This window comes from Haliotis rufescens, unplaced genomic scaffold (assembly GCF_023055435.1).
Source record: "Haliotis rufescens isolate VD_foot unplaced genomic scaffold, xgHalRufe1.0.p SCAF_34, whole genome shotgun sequence".
In the NCBI taxonomy this organism is placed as follows: Eukaryota; Metazoa; Mollusca; class Gastropoda; order Lepetellida; family Haliotidae; genus Haliotis; species Haliotis rufescens.
The window spans coordinates 3,623,571-3,640,666 of NW_025964046.1; positions in this window are offsets into that span (position 1 = coordinate 3,623,571).

A 17,096-nucleotide genomic window follows, 5' to 3' on the forward strand; every position below is an offset into this window, starting at 1 on the left:
TATATGAAGTGGCGTGTCACAAACGGAGCTGAAACATAAGAGACCAACTAATTAAATGAACTGGTGAATCACAACTGGAGCTGAAAAAATTGAGACCAAATCATTATATGAAGTGGCGTGTCACAACCGGAGCTGAAACATATGAAAACATGTCATTATATGAAGTGGCGTGTCACAACCGGAGCTGAAACATAGGAGAATAAGTCATTATATGAAGTGGCACATCACAATTGGAGCTGAAGCGAGAACATGTCATTATATGAAGTGGCATTTCACAACCGGACCTGAAACATATGACATGTCATTATATGAAATGACATGTTACAACCGGAGCTGAAACATATGAGAACATGTCATTATATGAAGTGGAATGTCACAACCGGAGCTGAAACATAAGGGACCAACTCATTATATCAGGAAGTGGCGCTCCTCAAATTGATCTGAAACATTGAAAGACCAATTCATTAAAATAGGATTTTGCATGTCTTAACTGAATCTGAAACATTTAAAAGACTAAATCATCGTTACTGGAGGTGGTACATTTCAACATAGACTATACAGTCTTGATTTTGTTTCCACAATGATCCTTTGGTAGACAGCGTATCTCTTCAGTTTAACCTGAAGCTTAAAGCTTTTTAATATCTATCAGTATATGTGCTCTAGAGATAAGACTTCCAGACGACCTCAGCTGACACTACAACTGCCTTTCTACGGTAACTGGGGTATCATTGGGTGTGGACAGCACCCGCAACTCATTCTTACACTTCACCATGAATGCGGAAGGTTATACTTTCCCTACTACTCGGAACATTCGGACCAGCAAAATACACCCCTATATCTACTGACCACATTCTTCACAGAGAAAGTCCAGCATAGCATGGCTTTCTCAGAATGGAGCCCACATGACCACGGACAGTTGCAATGTGTAACCCATGTCCAGGCACCTTGGTCGTCTAGGTATAACGTACAATTGTAGAAGGACATGCTTACTTTCAGCCAAAGTCAACGTGACTATAGAAACAATATGGAGTTAGAGTAGCACCGAGTTTACACCATAATATTGAAAAAGATATTCTGTCTGGAAAAAAAGACTGCTTCGTCTAAGTGATGCGTCTCAACTGTTCATGAATCATAAAAAACCAAGGTCATACTCTTAGGAAGTGGCACGTCACAACTGGATCTGAAAAATATGAGAACACCTCATTATATGAATTCGAACGTCACAACTGGAGCTGGAAAACTAGAGACCAAATCATTATATGAAGTGGCGCGTCAGAACCGGAGCTGAAACATAGGAGAACATGTCATTATATGAAGTGGCGCGTCACAACCGGAGCTGAAACATAGGAGAACAAATCATTATATGAAGTGGCGCGTCACAACCGGAGCTGAAACATAGAACAAGTCATTATATGAAGTGGCGTGTCACAAACGGAGCTGAAACATAAGAGACCAACTAATTAAATGAACTGGTGAATCACAACTGGAGCTGAAAAACTAGAGACCAAATCATTATATGAAGTGGCGTGTCACAACCGGAGCTGAAACATATGAAAACATGTCATTATATGAAGTGGCGTGTCACAACCGGAGCTGAAACATAGGAGAATAAGTCATTATATGAAGTGGCACATCACAATTGGAGCTGAAGCGAGAACATGTCATTATATGAAGTGGCATTTCACAACCGGACCTGAAACATATGACATGTCATTATATGAAATGACATGTTACAACCGGAGCTGAAACATATGAGAACATGTCATTATATGAAGTGGAATGTCACAACCGGAGCTGAAACATAAGGGACCAACTCATTATACCAGGAAGTGGCGCTCCTCAAATTGATCTGAAACACTGAAAGACCAATTCATTAAAATAGGATTTTGCATGTCTTAACTGAATCTGAAACATTTAAAAGACTAAATCATCGTTACCGGAGGTGGTACATTTCAACATAGACTATACAGTCTTGATTTTGTTTCCACAATGATCCTTTGGTAGACAGCGTATCTCTTCATTTTAACCTGAAGCTTAAAGCTTTTTAATATCTATCAGTATATGTGCTCTAGAGATAAGACTTCCAGACGACCTCAGCTGACACTACAACTGCCTTTCTACGGTAACTGGGGTATCATTGGGTGTGGACAGCACCCGCAACTCATTCTTACACTTCACCATGAATGCGGAAGGTTATACTTTCCCTACTACTCGGAACATTCGGACCAGCAAAATACACCCCTATATCTACTGACCACATTCTTCACAGAGAAAGTCCAGCATAGCATGGCTTTCTCAGAATGGAGCCCACATGACCACGGACAGTTGCAATGTGTAACCCATGTCCAGGCACCTTGGTCGTCTAGGTATAACGTACAATTGTAGAAGGACATGCTTAATTTCAGCCAAAGTCAACGTGACTATAGAAACAATATGGAGTTAGAGTAGCACCGGGTTTACACCATAATATTGAAAAAGATATTCTGTCTGGAAAAAATTGACTGCTTCGTCTAAGCGATGCGTCTCAACTGTACATAAATCATAAAAACCCAGGTCATACTCTTTGGAAGTGGCACGTCACAACTGGATCTGACAAATATGAGAACACTCATTATATGAAGTGGAACGTCATAACTGGAGCTGCAACAGTAGAGACCAGCTAATCAAATGAAGTGGTGCATCACAACTGGAGCTGGAAAACTAGAGACCAAATCATTATATGAAGTGGCGCGCCACAGCCGGAGGTGAAATATATGAGAACAAGTCATTATATAAAGTGGCGTGTCACAACCGGAGCTGAAACATATGAAAACATGTCATTATATGAAGTGGCATGTCACAGCCGGAGCTGAAACATAAAAGAATAAGTCATAATATGAAGTGGTGCATCACAACTGGAGCTGAAACATAAGAGACCAAATCATTATGTGAAGTGGCACGTCACAACCGGAGGTGAAACATAAGAGAATAAGTCATTATGAAGTGGCGCGTCACAACCGGAGCTGAAATATTAGAGATAAACTCATTATGTGAAGTGGAACGTCACAACCGGAGCTGAAACATGAGAGACCAACTAATTAAATGAAGTGGTGAATCACAAATGCAGCTGAAAAACTAGAGACCTTCATTATATGAAGCCGCACGTCACAACTGGAGCTGAAACATAAGGAACCAAATGATTACATGAAGTGTCGCGTCACAACCGGAGCTGAAACATTAGAGGCCAAATCATTTTATGAAGTGGCGTATCACAACCGAAGCTGAAACATATGAGAACATGTCATTAAATGAAGTGGAATGTCACAACCGGAGCTGAAACATAAGGGACCAACTCATTATACCAGGAAGTGGCGCTTCTCAAATTGATCTGAAACATTGAAAGACCAACTCATTATAATAGGCTTTTGCATGTCTGAACTGAATCTGAAACATTTAAAAGACTAAATCATCGTTACTGGAGGTGGTACATTTCAACATAGACTATACAGTCTTGATTTTGTTTTCACAATGATCCGCTTGTAGTCATACGCAAGTCGTTATCAACCTCTACAACGTTACTTGCCGGAACGGGTACACACCACAGAGATCTATAACTCCAAATCTTAGCATTGACTATTGTGCTAATTTAATGGTCAAACGGAGACAGCGTATCTCTTCATGATCATTTTAACCTGAAGCTTAGAGCTTCTTAATAACATTGTGATTTTCTCGCTGTATGGTAGCGGTCTGTAAATAATCGCGCCTGGGCCAGACAATCCAGTGATTAACATCATGAGCATCCACATATGGAACATCGATCCACATAATTGGGATACCATGACATGCATCAACCAAGTCAGCGAGCCTGACCACCCGATCCCGTTATTCGCCTCTTACGACAAGCATAGTCCCCTTTTACGGCAAGCATGGGTTGCTGAAGACCTGTACTAACCCGGATCTCCACGGACTCTAAAATAATGACAGCAATACCTTGCTATAAAGTTCAATTTTTATTTGTTTTTCCTTTCATTGAAACTGTGATAATGGCACTATGATTGGTTTGCTGAAATAGTATTTTCCTTGAGTCATGGTACATGCTGTGATTATACGAGATAATTGATAATCAATTATGTATGTATGTACATCATCAAATACACATTATAAATCTCCTCAGAAAATGGAATATATTATCATAGGACGACTGCTCGTAGTTCCAACATTCTGCCATGGATATTAGATCCAATTGCTAATAAAGTTACAAATTATTGATGTAGAGAACTCTCGATTAACGTAATGATAATCTGTTGCAAGTCTTCAATTCTTATTTCATATATTATCTGAAAAGTCAGCAGTGAGTAAACGTTTTACTTTTTTTCGTTCAGTGACGTTTCAATCTTCAATTTTCTTTGTGTTGGCTAAATAGACGGTCGGTGATTTCCCGCCGCTGTGATTCTGTCGTCTGAACAGGTGCCCGTGATTTGACCTCGCATGTTGTGACGTGGATGCCGTCACCTTAAACAGCTGATCTAATTTTGTGGTCGTGTAATGGATAACGTGGTTTCAGTTCCAAATAATGATATATATTCTTTGACAGCACTAGAAAGTAGACTAGTACATTACGAATGGGAAAATTACCACGGCGACCGACAAGTGAATGAGACCGTTTATCACTGACTAACACTGTTAGAATATTTGGGGCCGTTTTCTAATTGTGGTATGTTGACGAATGTGCTTTTCATATATGTTTAAAGGTGTGATAATCAAAGAAAATAATTTAGTTGAGTAAGGGAATGGAATGTTTGATAAAGAGAAAGCTGTCAAAATGGACCAAATAATAAACAACCTTTTTAATTTTTTAGCCTCATATATTAGAATCTCGCATGCTTCAATTTATAACATAAACAGTAAATACCATTAGATCTACACGCCATATATAGATAAGTTCATTATCGATTTCTGAATGACAAAATGATTCCAGTGTAGACGAACTGTGATTTCGTTTTGAAGTTTTAAATAGTTTTCATTTTGTTTTTTTCACTGTGGCAGGGTTAGAAACTAACAGTTTTCGTCCACTAGTCCTTATATTGATAACATATAGCAAAACCCTAACAAAGGGCTAATTTCTACTAGTCCTTATGATACCTTTACCATAGGGTAGTTTGGCAAGGACTATAGGACTAGTGCCAATTTCTAACGCTGCTGTGCGCGTGCCTTATATAAGTTATCAAATACTTCGATCAGTGACATACGTATTTAGTAATAATAATTACTTTGTTTTGCATCATCAGTAAGAACTAGAAGTAGTAACCGAAAAATATTGTCTGAGAGCAAATTGAATGCGTTCTTGTGGTTCTTTTTACACAATTTTGACGCCGCACTCAGCAATATTCCAGCTATATGACGTCGGTCTGTAAATAATCGAGTCCGGACCAGACGATCCACATGATCATCGATCCACGCAATTAGGATATGAGGGGGATGAAATGGAAAACTGTAGTGGAAATAAACTATCACGAATGTCTTTGAATGTGCATGTACATACCTAGGTGTAAAATACACTTCTAAAGTCTCATTTATAAAACAATATGAAAGAGAAAGTTGTATTTTAAGGACTGACCACACAAGTATATTTTGAGCAAAGGTCTAAGTGAGGCAGCCAAGTTCGAAAAAACATGCTGAGACGAGGATGTATGTTTTCTAATGGTAATATGTGAAACAAATTTGTTCAGAGTTTTGAGCACATGAACTGTATATACATTGAACACTGCTTCAATTGAAGCAATTCATATTTTCGTAATGTTCCCTTTCACTTGATTTGGATATTACTCATCGTACCGCAAAAACAATAATACTGCCTTCTTTTACCTGTGCAAGTTATCAATTCCTTTATTAAATATAGCCTACTCTATGCTTCTTGAGCTTTCAAATACAAGTATTAAAATTGTCCAATTACGTCTCGTTTCAAGCTTTTTCGTAGATTTAAACCATTAACAACACATCATAACACCCGAAGTATAATTAAGCGGTCTGTGCGATTGCACAACGAAGCAATATGCTTGTATGACATACAGCGCCCACGTTACGAATCATCGAAAATAGGTTTGTTGAATAGATTTGCTGCCCATGAAAACGTTTCAACAATTTTGATTGAACCTACATGTACTTACTCTTGGGTGGTATTACGTTATAATCTTGTTAATCATTAAGAAATAATAATGATGTCAGGTATTGAGCGATGTCAATTCGAGTATTGTTAGGGCTGTTTAACGATCTTTCACATTTTGTCCTTTGAAAATGTCCGATGTCAATTACCCCGAAGTTGTTTTTATCACAAATGAAAGAGCACGGACACGGAAACCTACTTGGACGTAATCGTAATTTCTTCACGATACATTCCAAACTGTGATTCGTATTGTAACATTCTCTTTGACAGTCTGCGTACTGACTAATCACGACCACTTCCGTCAATTTTGTTTTGATTTTAAAAAACACTGACAATTTTATTGGGATTTTATATCGGTATTGACCAGTTATCACTGAGGACCAATTATCGCCAGCTCCCCGTTATAGCGCGCACATGATCGCATCTCATTTTACTTTTGCTCGTTTTCATTAGAAGAGAGAAATATTTATCCGAAAATGATGAATAAAATGAACTCTTGAGAGGAAATAAACAGACAAAAACACCAATATCACCTTGCTGAAATACAACTTTAGTCACGTGAGTATTTCATGCAAAAATATAACTCAAACAACACGATGATGCATTTTCAATTCTGTCATTGCTTTCTATCTGTCTGTCATTTCTTCCACAAAATACAAATCTGAAACCTATTTGGGTGCACATGCATTATGCCTGACACCAATCCGCCATGTTTCTTTGATGCTACGAAGTCGATCGAATTTGAGGAATATTTGTTTTTGTCAGTTTGCAGACGACCAATTGATAATAGCATTTCTTATACATCTTGATGAAAAGAAATTGAGTGCGATGCCCGAGATACTAAAAAATGCGGTGCGCGTGATCACGTGCTGTTAAGACGATGTCGAAAAGTCGACGGGAGAGTTCTATTTCCATTGTTTTGATTCCCTATCGTAGCGTTATAATAGAAATCAACCGAATCTTATTCCACGGACAGAAATGAGCTCATTCGCTCATAGTTTCACCAAAATAAAAGTTATTGGTACAATCAACTTTGTACACGGAATATATCAGAAACAACATGAATAAAATAACAGGTCGGTGACCAGTAAACATTAACCACGGAAAATTATCAATGAATGTGTACTGCGACATAAATGTCATATGTCTGTCACCGTCAGGATATGTACTTTCCAATGATATGAATTATTGAACATTTAAATTTCAAACAAGAGCGGTTACTTGACTTTACTTGCCACATTCGAGTGCTTCCATATTACGAATAATGAAGAAAGGTAGGAACCTCACAATACCGGCACTTTTATCGATGGCTTGGCAGTGCATATAGGCCAGTAGAAATATTGAAACACCTAGACAATTTGTTTAACAGACAAATTGTTATGTTAAATGAATCATATTCATATTCTGTCACACCATACCAAACCGAACCGAAATCAACCTCTGGCAAATATATTTTCAACCATTTTATTTATCGGGACAAATATGGTAGAAAAAGGGGGAAATGATTTCTTTATGAAGGCTTTAATCAGGATGTCTTTCAACATATAATGGTGATTATTTGCCATGTTTGGTAAACATATACAGATTATGATGATAGAAACTAGAATTGGGATTAATTAAAGATTAACAAGGTGATGCGTGGCAAGGCCATACTTGAGTTGTCTCCCTTTAAACATACTTACATCAACAGTCAAAATGTTGGTCTTCCTACTTGAATGTTTGCAGCAATTTTATGATTAAAGTAAATATTTAGAAGCAGCAAAATAAAGTCAAGGTGACATAGCCATATTAGTCAGGTAGACATGCTCCCATTTTCATTTTTTTGGTAATGACATATGAACATGAGAATACCTTGGCACACATATTGTCTGTTATCGAAAATGTCTATGTGTAATTAAATTAGGGGATTTCCCTACTGGCCTAATAGACCTTTTGGATTTCTTTACTTCAGATACTGTTGGAAAGGCAATCAACCCGAGTTGCAAGCTGTACAATTCGGTTACACTGTGTGAAATAAAAAGAACTTTGCAGCACTTTAGGGGTTAATACAATGTACATGTGTTTGTACCCTCGACATCATCACAGTACGGCACTGAGCGGTGTACAAAGCCAGCTGTCGGACCCATAATATGGCAAGCCGTTTTCACATTTATTACTGAATTACTGATATCTTCAAGGTATCATTAAACAATTACCATCCTACTGTACATAATCATATTAGAAATAGGGGCGGTCGGGTAGCCTAGTGGTTAAAGCGTTCGCTCGTCACGCCGAAGACCCGGTTTCGATTCCTGACATGGGTACAATGTGTGAAGCCCATTTCTGGTGTCCCCTGCCGTGATATTGCTGGAATATTGCTAAAAGCGGCAAAACCATACTCACTCACTAATATTAGAATAAATTCAAGATTTCTTAAATTCAATTTAAGATATCTTGAAATAAGTTATACATAAATGCATTACAGATGTCATTAATTCGTTTTAGATATCTAAAATTAAAGATATCATTAATTCTGACCGTTACTGATAACAAAAATCAAATTAAAGATATCATTAATAATTTTGAAGATACCTTTTTATATCAGTTGTTGATATAGGCAAAAGAATTAGTCCCCAAAAGAGCGTCCAATGATTTACAGATATCTTCAAATACTTCCAGTCTGGCTACATATCCGTAAATTCTTCCAGTTCCAAAATGGCGGCAAATCATGCCCAACTTGTGCAGGAACTAGTCTCAACAAGCAATTCGCGGAGGAGTTGAGGGGACTGACTATGACAGCAGTGATCAATTTGAAAACATGGTCTCCGTAGTGAGAAGAAATTTTCCGCCATAGTTAGAAACATAACCCACAGTACTTAACAGACAGAATTACTTGAAGATATCTGTAAATAAGCGGAAGTCTTCAATAATGGCAACAATTGAAGACATCAATAATTAATTATTTATTGATATCTGTATTTAGTTTCAAGATATTAGGAATTGAATTACTGATATAACAAAACATGACTTTTTGATATCTTTAAATTATATTTTGATATCATTAATCGAATTTAATATGTCAGCAATGTTCTTTTCAAAGATATCAGTAATAAGCTTCACCATATCCTTAATTCATTTCGTGGTATCTTGAATGTTATTGCAGATATCTACAGTTATCTGTATTTAAGATATCACCAATTCACGATATCTTCAATTCAATTCAAGATATCTAAGACTTTAAAACAATTGAAGATATCAAATAATCCGTAATAAATGTGAAAACAGCAAGGCACCATGAGACTCAGCGTTGTGAGACCGAGCGGGTCACGCGGTAGCTGCGCAACAATTGCATTATGCGCTGAATGCAGTGGGCTATTGTCAAATTGAGCAGAAGTGCTGTGAGTAAGCGAGGAACAAGGCGCTAAGGGAATCTGTTGTTGATTGCTACCCGAATGCGAGCCGCGAACTGTGATAAAACAGCTAACGCGCGCTGTGCCACATTATTTGAAGTAGGGTGCGTACCGGTTGATTGAACCGGTGGTAAGCTTGATACAAGTAAGTCTGGATTAATATTTACTGTTGCATCTACACCTGCTCCTAGCGACAACATGCCCGTACTGAGTAGCTCCGAGTTGTTACTTGTTGAAGCGACTGCTGCACACCCCCCTCGCCCCAGCTGCCGTTGTCGCTGCCGTTGTGGTTTTCTTGGCTGCAGGATGCTGTCAAACTTACGTGTGAGCTAACGATGCTTTCCTTTTTGGTGGTATTGCTAGATCTATTACTGATCTACTACTAACTACCAGGCCTAATTGTTATGTAAGTATAATCGCGTACCGTAGCAGTTAAGTGAACGTTTTTGAGATAACGTAATAGCAAGTGGCGCATCTCAACTGGAGCTAAAGTATTAGAGACCAGCACATTATATGAACTAGTGCCACACACCTAGAGCTAAAGCATAAGAGACCAGCCCATTATATGAACTAGTGCCACACACCTAGAGCTAAAGTATAAGAGACCAGCCCATTATATGAACTAGTGCCACACACCTAGAGCTAAAGCATAAGAGACCAGCCCATTATATGAACTAGTGCCACACACCTAGAGCTAAAGCATAAGAGACCAGCCCATTATATGAACTAGTGCCACACACCTAGAGCTAAAGTATAAGAGACCAGCCCATTATATGAACTAGTGCCACACACCTAGAGCTAAAGCATAAGAGACCAGCCCATTATATGAACTAGTGCCACACACCTAGAGCTAAAGCATAAGAGACCAGCCCATTATATGAACTAGTGCCACACACCTAGAGCTAAAGCATAAGAGACCAGCCCATTATATGAACTAGTGCCACACAACTGGAGTTAAAGTATTAGAAACCAGCCCATTATATGAACAAGGGCCACACACCTGGAGCTAAAGCATAAGAGAATAGCCCATTATATGAACTAGTGCCACACACCTGGAGCTAACGTATTAGAGACCAGCGCATTGCGACATGACATATCTTAACTAGAGCTAAAACGTGAGAGAACATCATATAATAACAGAGAGACGAATTCATTATATGAATTGGTGCGTCACAACTGGGCCTGAAACATTAGAAACCACGGTCTAGATTTTCGAAGCGATCTTAGATACGGTTAATCTTAATAACTTACGTTCAAAGATAACAGATCTCAAGTTTAAGATCAGGTACATTTTCGAAACCATCTTATATATGTCGCAGATCGTATAAAGTTACGATCCCTATCAGAGCACTCATTTGTGTGTGAGATTGAAAAAGCGGGGTGTTTTCCAGGGTATGTCCCAGCTGCTGACAATAACAACAATATGGAGAAGTGACACGGACTTCATAATCACATTGTCAGGTCACACTGTTGAACACGCAACTATTTGAGTGACAGTCCGTTCAATGCTACATATGTCCAATATGTAGACGTTTGGTTCTTATGATAAATGATACCACGACTAATCGAACGCAAATGGCATTCGTGTGGGTGAATAAGTATGATTTCACGCTGCTTTTACCAATATTCCAGCAATATCACAGCGTAGCCATTGTAACCATGCCGGGAATCGAACCCGGGTGTTCGGCGTGACGGGCGAACGCTGTGCAAAAAGAACTTCACTATTTTCCCTTCTAATGATCTTTTCGCGAGCTCGCTGAGCTTTATTATATAAACACATCGCGTACAAAGTCAAGGACGAAAGTAATTGAGGGACGTTATTCTAAATGACAATGACGAGACCTATGATCGAACAGCAGGCGTTCAGCATTTAAGATGCGTGTTCAGGTCTGATGTTACGTGATGTATGCTGGGTTAATTTCAAAATACTGCTTATTTTTTGTGTTTATGTCAAAAGTCAAGTTTATAGAGAAATCACTAAAATTATACCTGGAAACACTCAAAGCAAATAATTGTTCAGGAAGCCGCGCACCGACGGGCGAGTTATAATGACAATGTAAGTTTCTTTCGTTTTTTACATATCCAATATATTTCACGAATAAAAAAAGGACTCAAATACAATATCAAGCTATTAGCATTTAGGTGATGTAATTTTTTTACCTATCTAGATCCATAATTCTATCAAAATTTGAAAGTGACACTTCACAAAGGGAGATAATTTAGGAATTGTCAAGCTATGTTGTCGAATGGAACACGCCACACAAGAACGTGAACATACATATAATGTAGTCCTTTTCTATCCTTTTAAATAAAGTAGAGCTCATAAACTGATTTGTCTGATTTGATTTAAATCTGGTTGAGGAGCGAAATATCTACATTGTCAATGTGTAAAATTTATTCCAGAACGTAGTTCCATGTCGTTTGGCTTGTCTGACTGCATTGCTGAGGTTCAATTCATTATAGTATTTGTCCGGTGACCCTGTCCTTTACAATGATATTATTGTTTAAATGGTATCAAGCATCTATATTTTGTTAATATAAAACGTTTAAATGTACACTTAAATTTTAAAAAGACCAACTTCAATCATTATTTTAAAATCGGTCCATTATATGCAAAATTCAAAGAATATTGTGGTGAAAATGTCTATTTTATATTGATTTGTAAATTTTATTCAATAAACATATTGGAAAGTAAATTTTGGATAATGTTCACAATATGTTACTTCTATACGACATTCCCAAATGAGCATGGGAACCCATTTTTTACTTGATTTTTCAAATCGCAATTCTCGAAAATACGATACGAAAATATGTGCTTAAAATTCGTCTCAAAATGTCAATAAATTGCTTTATTTAAAGGAATACATCTTTGTCGTTAATCACCTGTTTTTAAAGAATGCAGTTATATTCAATAGACAATATTTAATCATTTGTCAAATATTTGTCTTTCAGTAATATAGATAACCTAGGTGTTGTTTTGAAAACGAAACCAAACACAATAACTTTTGCTAGAAAAACATTTATTATACTCTTTATACAGAGAATCTCTTCCAAGTGTCTTTTGATGTCAAATATATCAACACGAATTGATGAAAGTGAAAAAACTTTTTCCACTTTTATCAACGAATGTTGATATAAATTTATTTGATGTAAAAAAACACAAGGGTGAGATTTCATTTATCATCCAACATCATTCTTCCAACTTTTTCAGTTTTTAGACAGTAATAAGCAGTGTCTTAAGTGTAAAACATACTGCTAACTACCCGTAAAGATCCGGTGTAGAATAGGTCTTCAGCAACCCATGCTTGTCGTAAGAGGCGACTATCGGGATCGGGTATCCACATGTGAAGGCAAGTTAATTGTTCACCTGAAACAACACGGGAACATACCCCATGCAGCCACCATACCCGCCGCCATTGCTGGCGCCAGTCATGCCCCGACGACGTTCATTCAGTTTGGACCACATTCCATAAAGGTTCATACTTCAATGAACTCACACAAAGTGAAAGTCCATTCTTAAGTAATCCCTAAAACTGGAACCTCCCCAACACATAGATGTAGCTGAAGCTAGGATACATAATATTGTAAACATGGATCGTACAAAAACTCTACCCAAAATTTATGTTTCACCATGATTCCATGGAAACGGCAAAAATAAAGAAAATCAGAATCTTCAAACTAGCAAAAGGCACAAGTACTCATTGTGGTTAATGTGTGTAGAAAGTTAGGTGAAGCTAGGGTGCATAGTTAAAAAGATATAGGCCGTACAAAACACCTACCCTAAAAGTTTAAGTTTTTTAATGTTTCCATGGAAACGGCAAAAATTAAAACATTCAGAATCTTCAAACTAGCAAAAGGCACAAGTACTCATTGTGGTAAGTATGTGTAGCAAGTTTGGTGAAGCTAGGGTGCATAGTTAAAAAGATATAGGCCGTACAAAACACCCACCCTAAAAGTTTAAGTTTCTAATGTTTCCATTGAAACGGCAATAATTAAAACATTCAGAATCTTTAAACTAGCAAAAGGCACAAATACTCATTGTGGTAAGTATGTGTAGCAAGTTTGGTGAAGCTAGGGTGCATGGTTAAAAGGTTATGGGCTGTACAAAAGCTCGGACGGACAGACGGAACTTCGTAAACGGGGGTATAATTAGTAATAGTAACGTATGGATATCTCACATAAAAAGTATTTTAAACAGTTGTGGCTTGACCTATGTATTTGATAATCCTGGTTGCGTTTGTAAACAGTGGCTTGTCTTTATGGTAGAAACAGTACTTAAAGATCATTTTATACAACAATGGAGGGATGATATAGATAAAAGTTTAAAAGGTAATTACTATAAATTGTTCAAAGATCTACCGTCGTTTGAAAAATACCTCCTGCTACCTGATTATTTCTCTCGACCTATTATGTCATTTCGGACATCGAATCATTATTTACCTGTAGAGACATGCCGCTGGAAAAATATACCGAGAATCAAAAGAAATTGTTACGTATGTAGCTCACCGGCGAGTTTCATTATTTATTTAAAGGCTCCTTTTTTGATGCCATGAGATCACATTATATTCCAATTTATCTTTGTAAATGGCCGAATCTCGCAAAGTTCAAAGTTTTGTTTACCTCAAATTATTGCTTAATCTTGAAAAATATCTCCAGATTTATAAGAATTATTAATAATGCTGTCAGAAGATGAGTATAACACTACAATCTACAATTTACCAAGTGATCACTACAATTTATTGTTTATGTTATAACTTTATTTGTATTGTTCCTGTACCACCTATGGTGGTTTGTTGGAATAAAACATTGATTGATTGATTGATTGATTGATTGATTGATTGATTGATATATGGGCATAAATCTCTTCACACTAAATTGATTACTAAAAGGCACATTTTTTCCTAACTCGACCCATTTAGACAAAATAAGTTCAAGAATTCACAGAGCCATTGTAGATCTAAACTCTGCAACTAAACACCACAGTGATCAATGTACAAACTGCAAAACGATGACCTTGAAAACTGATCATTATATCACGACATGTAACAAACTTCTGTTCGAGCTCTATACGTCAATATATAAACAATCTAGCTTTACTCTTCGGGCCATTTAATGCATCGACAGTATTCTCGGCAATTTCAAATTTCATTCTGATATGCAGCAAACATTTTAAACTAACTTTGACAAAACAAAATTCCAAACATACCAATTGCCATATATATTGAATCTAAATTCGTTTTTAAAAAAATCTTTGTATGCATGTCGATGTCGGTCAATGGGTGCAGGGGTTTAGCAAAATCTCACCTTGTGAAGATTTGTTGATAAAAATTCCGAAGGAAAAAGTGACACCTAACCTCACCCCTCCCTATTTAAACACTGGTACTAAGTTTGCGGTTGCTTACATCGGACCAAACAACTACCCTCGTCGGAGTAAGACTGCTGAATCGACGGAGCTAAACTCGCTTTTATTGTATGTCGTTACTACTCGTTGGTGTTTTCAACTTAGCCAACAACACAATCATAATTATATATCAACCACATTACGACGGGACGACCAAGGATGGGTTTCAAACATTTTATTCAATTTCGGTACAGGACCCGGATTTTCGTCACAGGAGCGAACGTTTCAACATGGTTTCTCCTTACAACACAAGTGATGTAAACAAGAGAAAACAATTTCGTTGCCGTCCTAACGGCTTCTTCAACACAATTAGGCAAAGTTAAAATACCTTTTCGAAACTCCACCCGTACGAACAAGTGGTATATCATTAATCAGATGTTTTAGATAATGAATGAATGAGTATGGTTTTACGCCGCTTTTAGCAATATTCCAGCAATATCACGGCGGGGGACACCAAAAATGGGCTTCACACATTGTACCCATGCCGGGTTTCGAACCCGCGCGTGCACACTATACACACACCGAATTATTTTTTTCAATAAAATTTCACAATGAGAATAATGTCCAATGCCTCCACACATTGGCATACATACAGAGTATTTGCTGAGAAACAGAATTTGGAATCAATATGTTGTATGTAAATGCTGTATTATTATATTAAATAATATGCTTCATTTATTGACGACATAATCTCCCCCTCCACACACACACACACACACACACACACACGCAAACGGAGTGACAGAGAAATGCTCTTACTGGCCCCGTACCCTGGTGCTATCGAAAATAATAACATCACATCATCTGCGAATCGTTACAGGCACAGCGATTATTCGTTTACATAATTATATGTTCACCAACAGATTGTTTAATTAAATATTGCTGCACTTACCATGTCGTTTTGTTGAACGTCCTCTCCAGAGTGAAAAAATACGGCAGGGCAGGAAATCAGCTGAAAAATGTTTCTTCATGAAAAGTCTTCATACTGCACATGACATTCCAAAGTTTAAAACGCAGCGTTCAAAGTAGCGCGTGAATAACATAAACATGAAATGGGGGTCTAAGCCAATTGTAATCTCGATTTTAAATGAATTCTAAACAGCTCGTTGAAATTAATTTAAAATGCACCGGTGCATTTGATAAAGTAAGCGTCGTCTGCTTCAATCCACAGAGTCTGGATGACGCGCTGGAAAATCTCGTGCACCGGAAGTGTTCCCCGATTGGCTAAACTCGTAACCATGACATCATGTGACTATTCTGGTGAACACCTGCATGAAATTAACAACACTTCTAACCTGATTTGAATTTGTTTATATAAATGATCTTAACCGACAAAGCCATTGGCGGTGGGGTTTGTCTAGCAAGGTTAAAGCGTTGACTCGTCACACCAATTCACCACATGGGTACACCATGTAGAGCCGATTTTGACGCCCCTCTCCGTAATATGGCTTGGATTTAGTTCCAAATTTCGCAAATGATTTTGTAATAATAAATGGTCATTTTAAGCGGTACTCATCATAACAGAATGGCGATGTAATACAGAGGATGGACGACCATGAGTTACCAAGCGCCTCAACATTTTAATGAATAATGATGATTAAGAAAGAGTAATTTCTTTGTGGTAGTTAAAACGATTGGTCATCACGCCGAATGCCCGGGTTCGATTCTCCACATGGTTACAACCCGTTAAAGGCGACTATGCTTGTCGTAAGAGGCGACTAACTGGATCGGGTGATCAGGCTCGCTGACTTGGTTGATGCATGTCATCGATCCCAATTGCGTGGATCGATGCTCATGATGTCATTCACTGGATTGTCTGGTCCAGACTCAATTATTTACAGACCGCCGTCATATAGCAGGAATATTGCTGAGTGCGGCGCTAAACAACAAACCAAACAACCAACCAGAAACCTTGGATCGTGGGTTCAAATCTCTGTTCGCCCTGATCATGTGTCTTGGTTTGTCAGCTCCATACTCCAGCGTTCGCATTTCGGCACACATGTACCTACGCTCACTGACATGCGTTCACTGGAGATATAGAGGATGTGTTATGTGTGAATAATACTGAAACTTTTCTCTTAAAAAATAGCAATCTTGGCCACTTCTGGACACAGTGGTATATGAAATTATAGTAAATCTTCGTTAAAGAAGCAAGAAAAAAAGG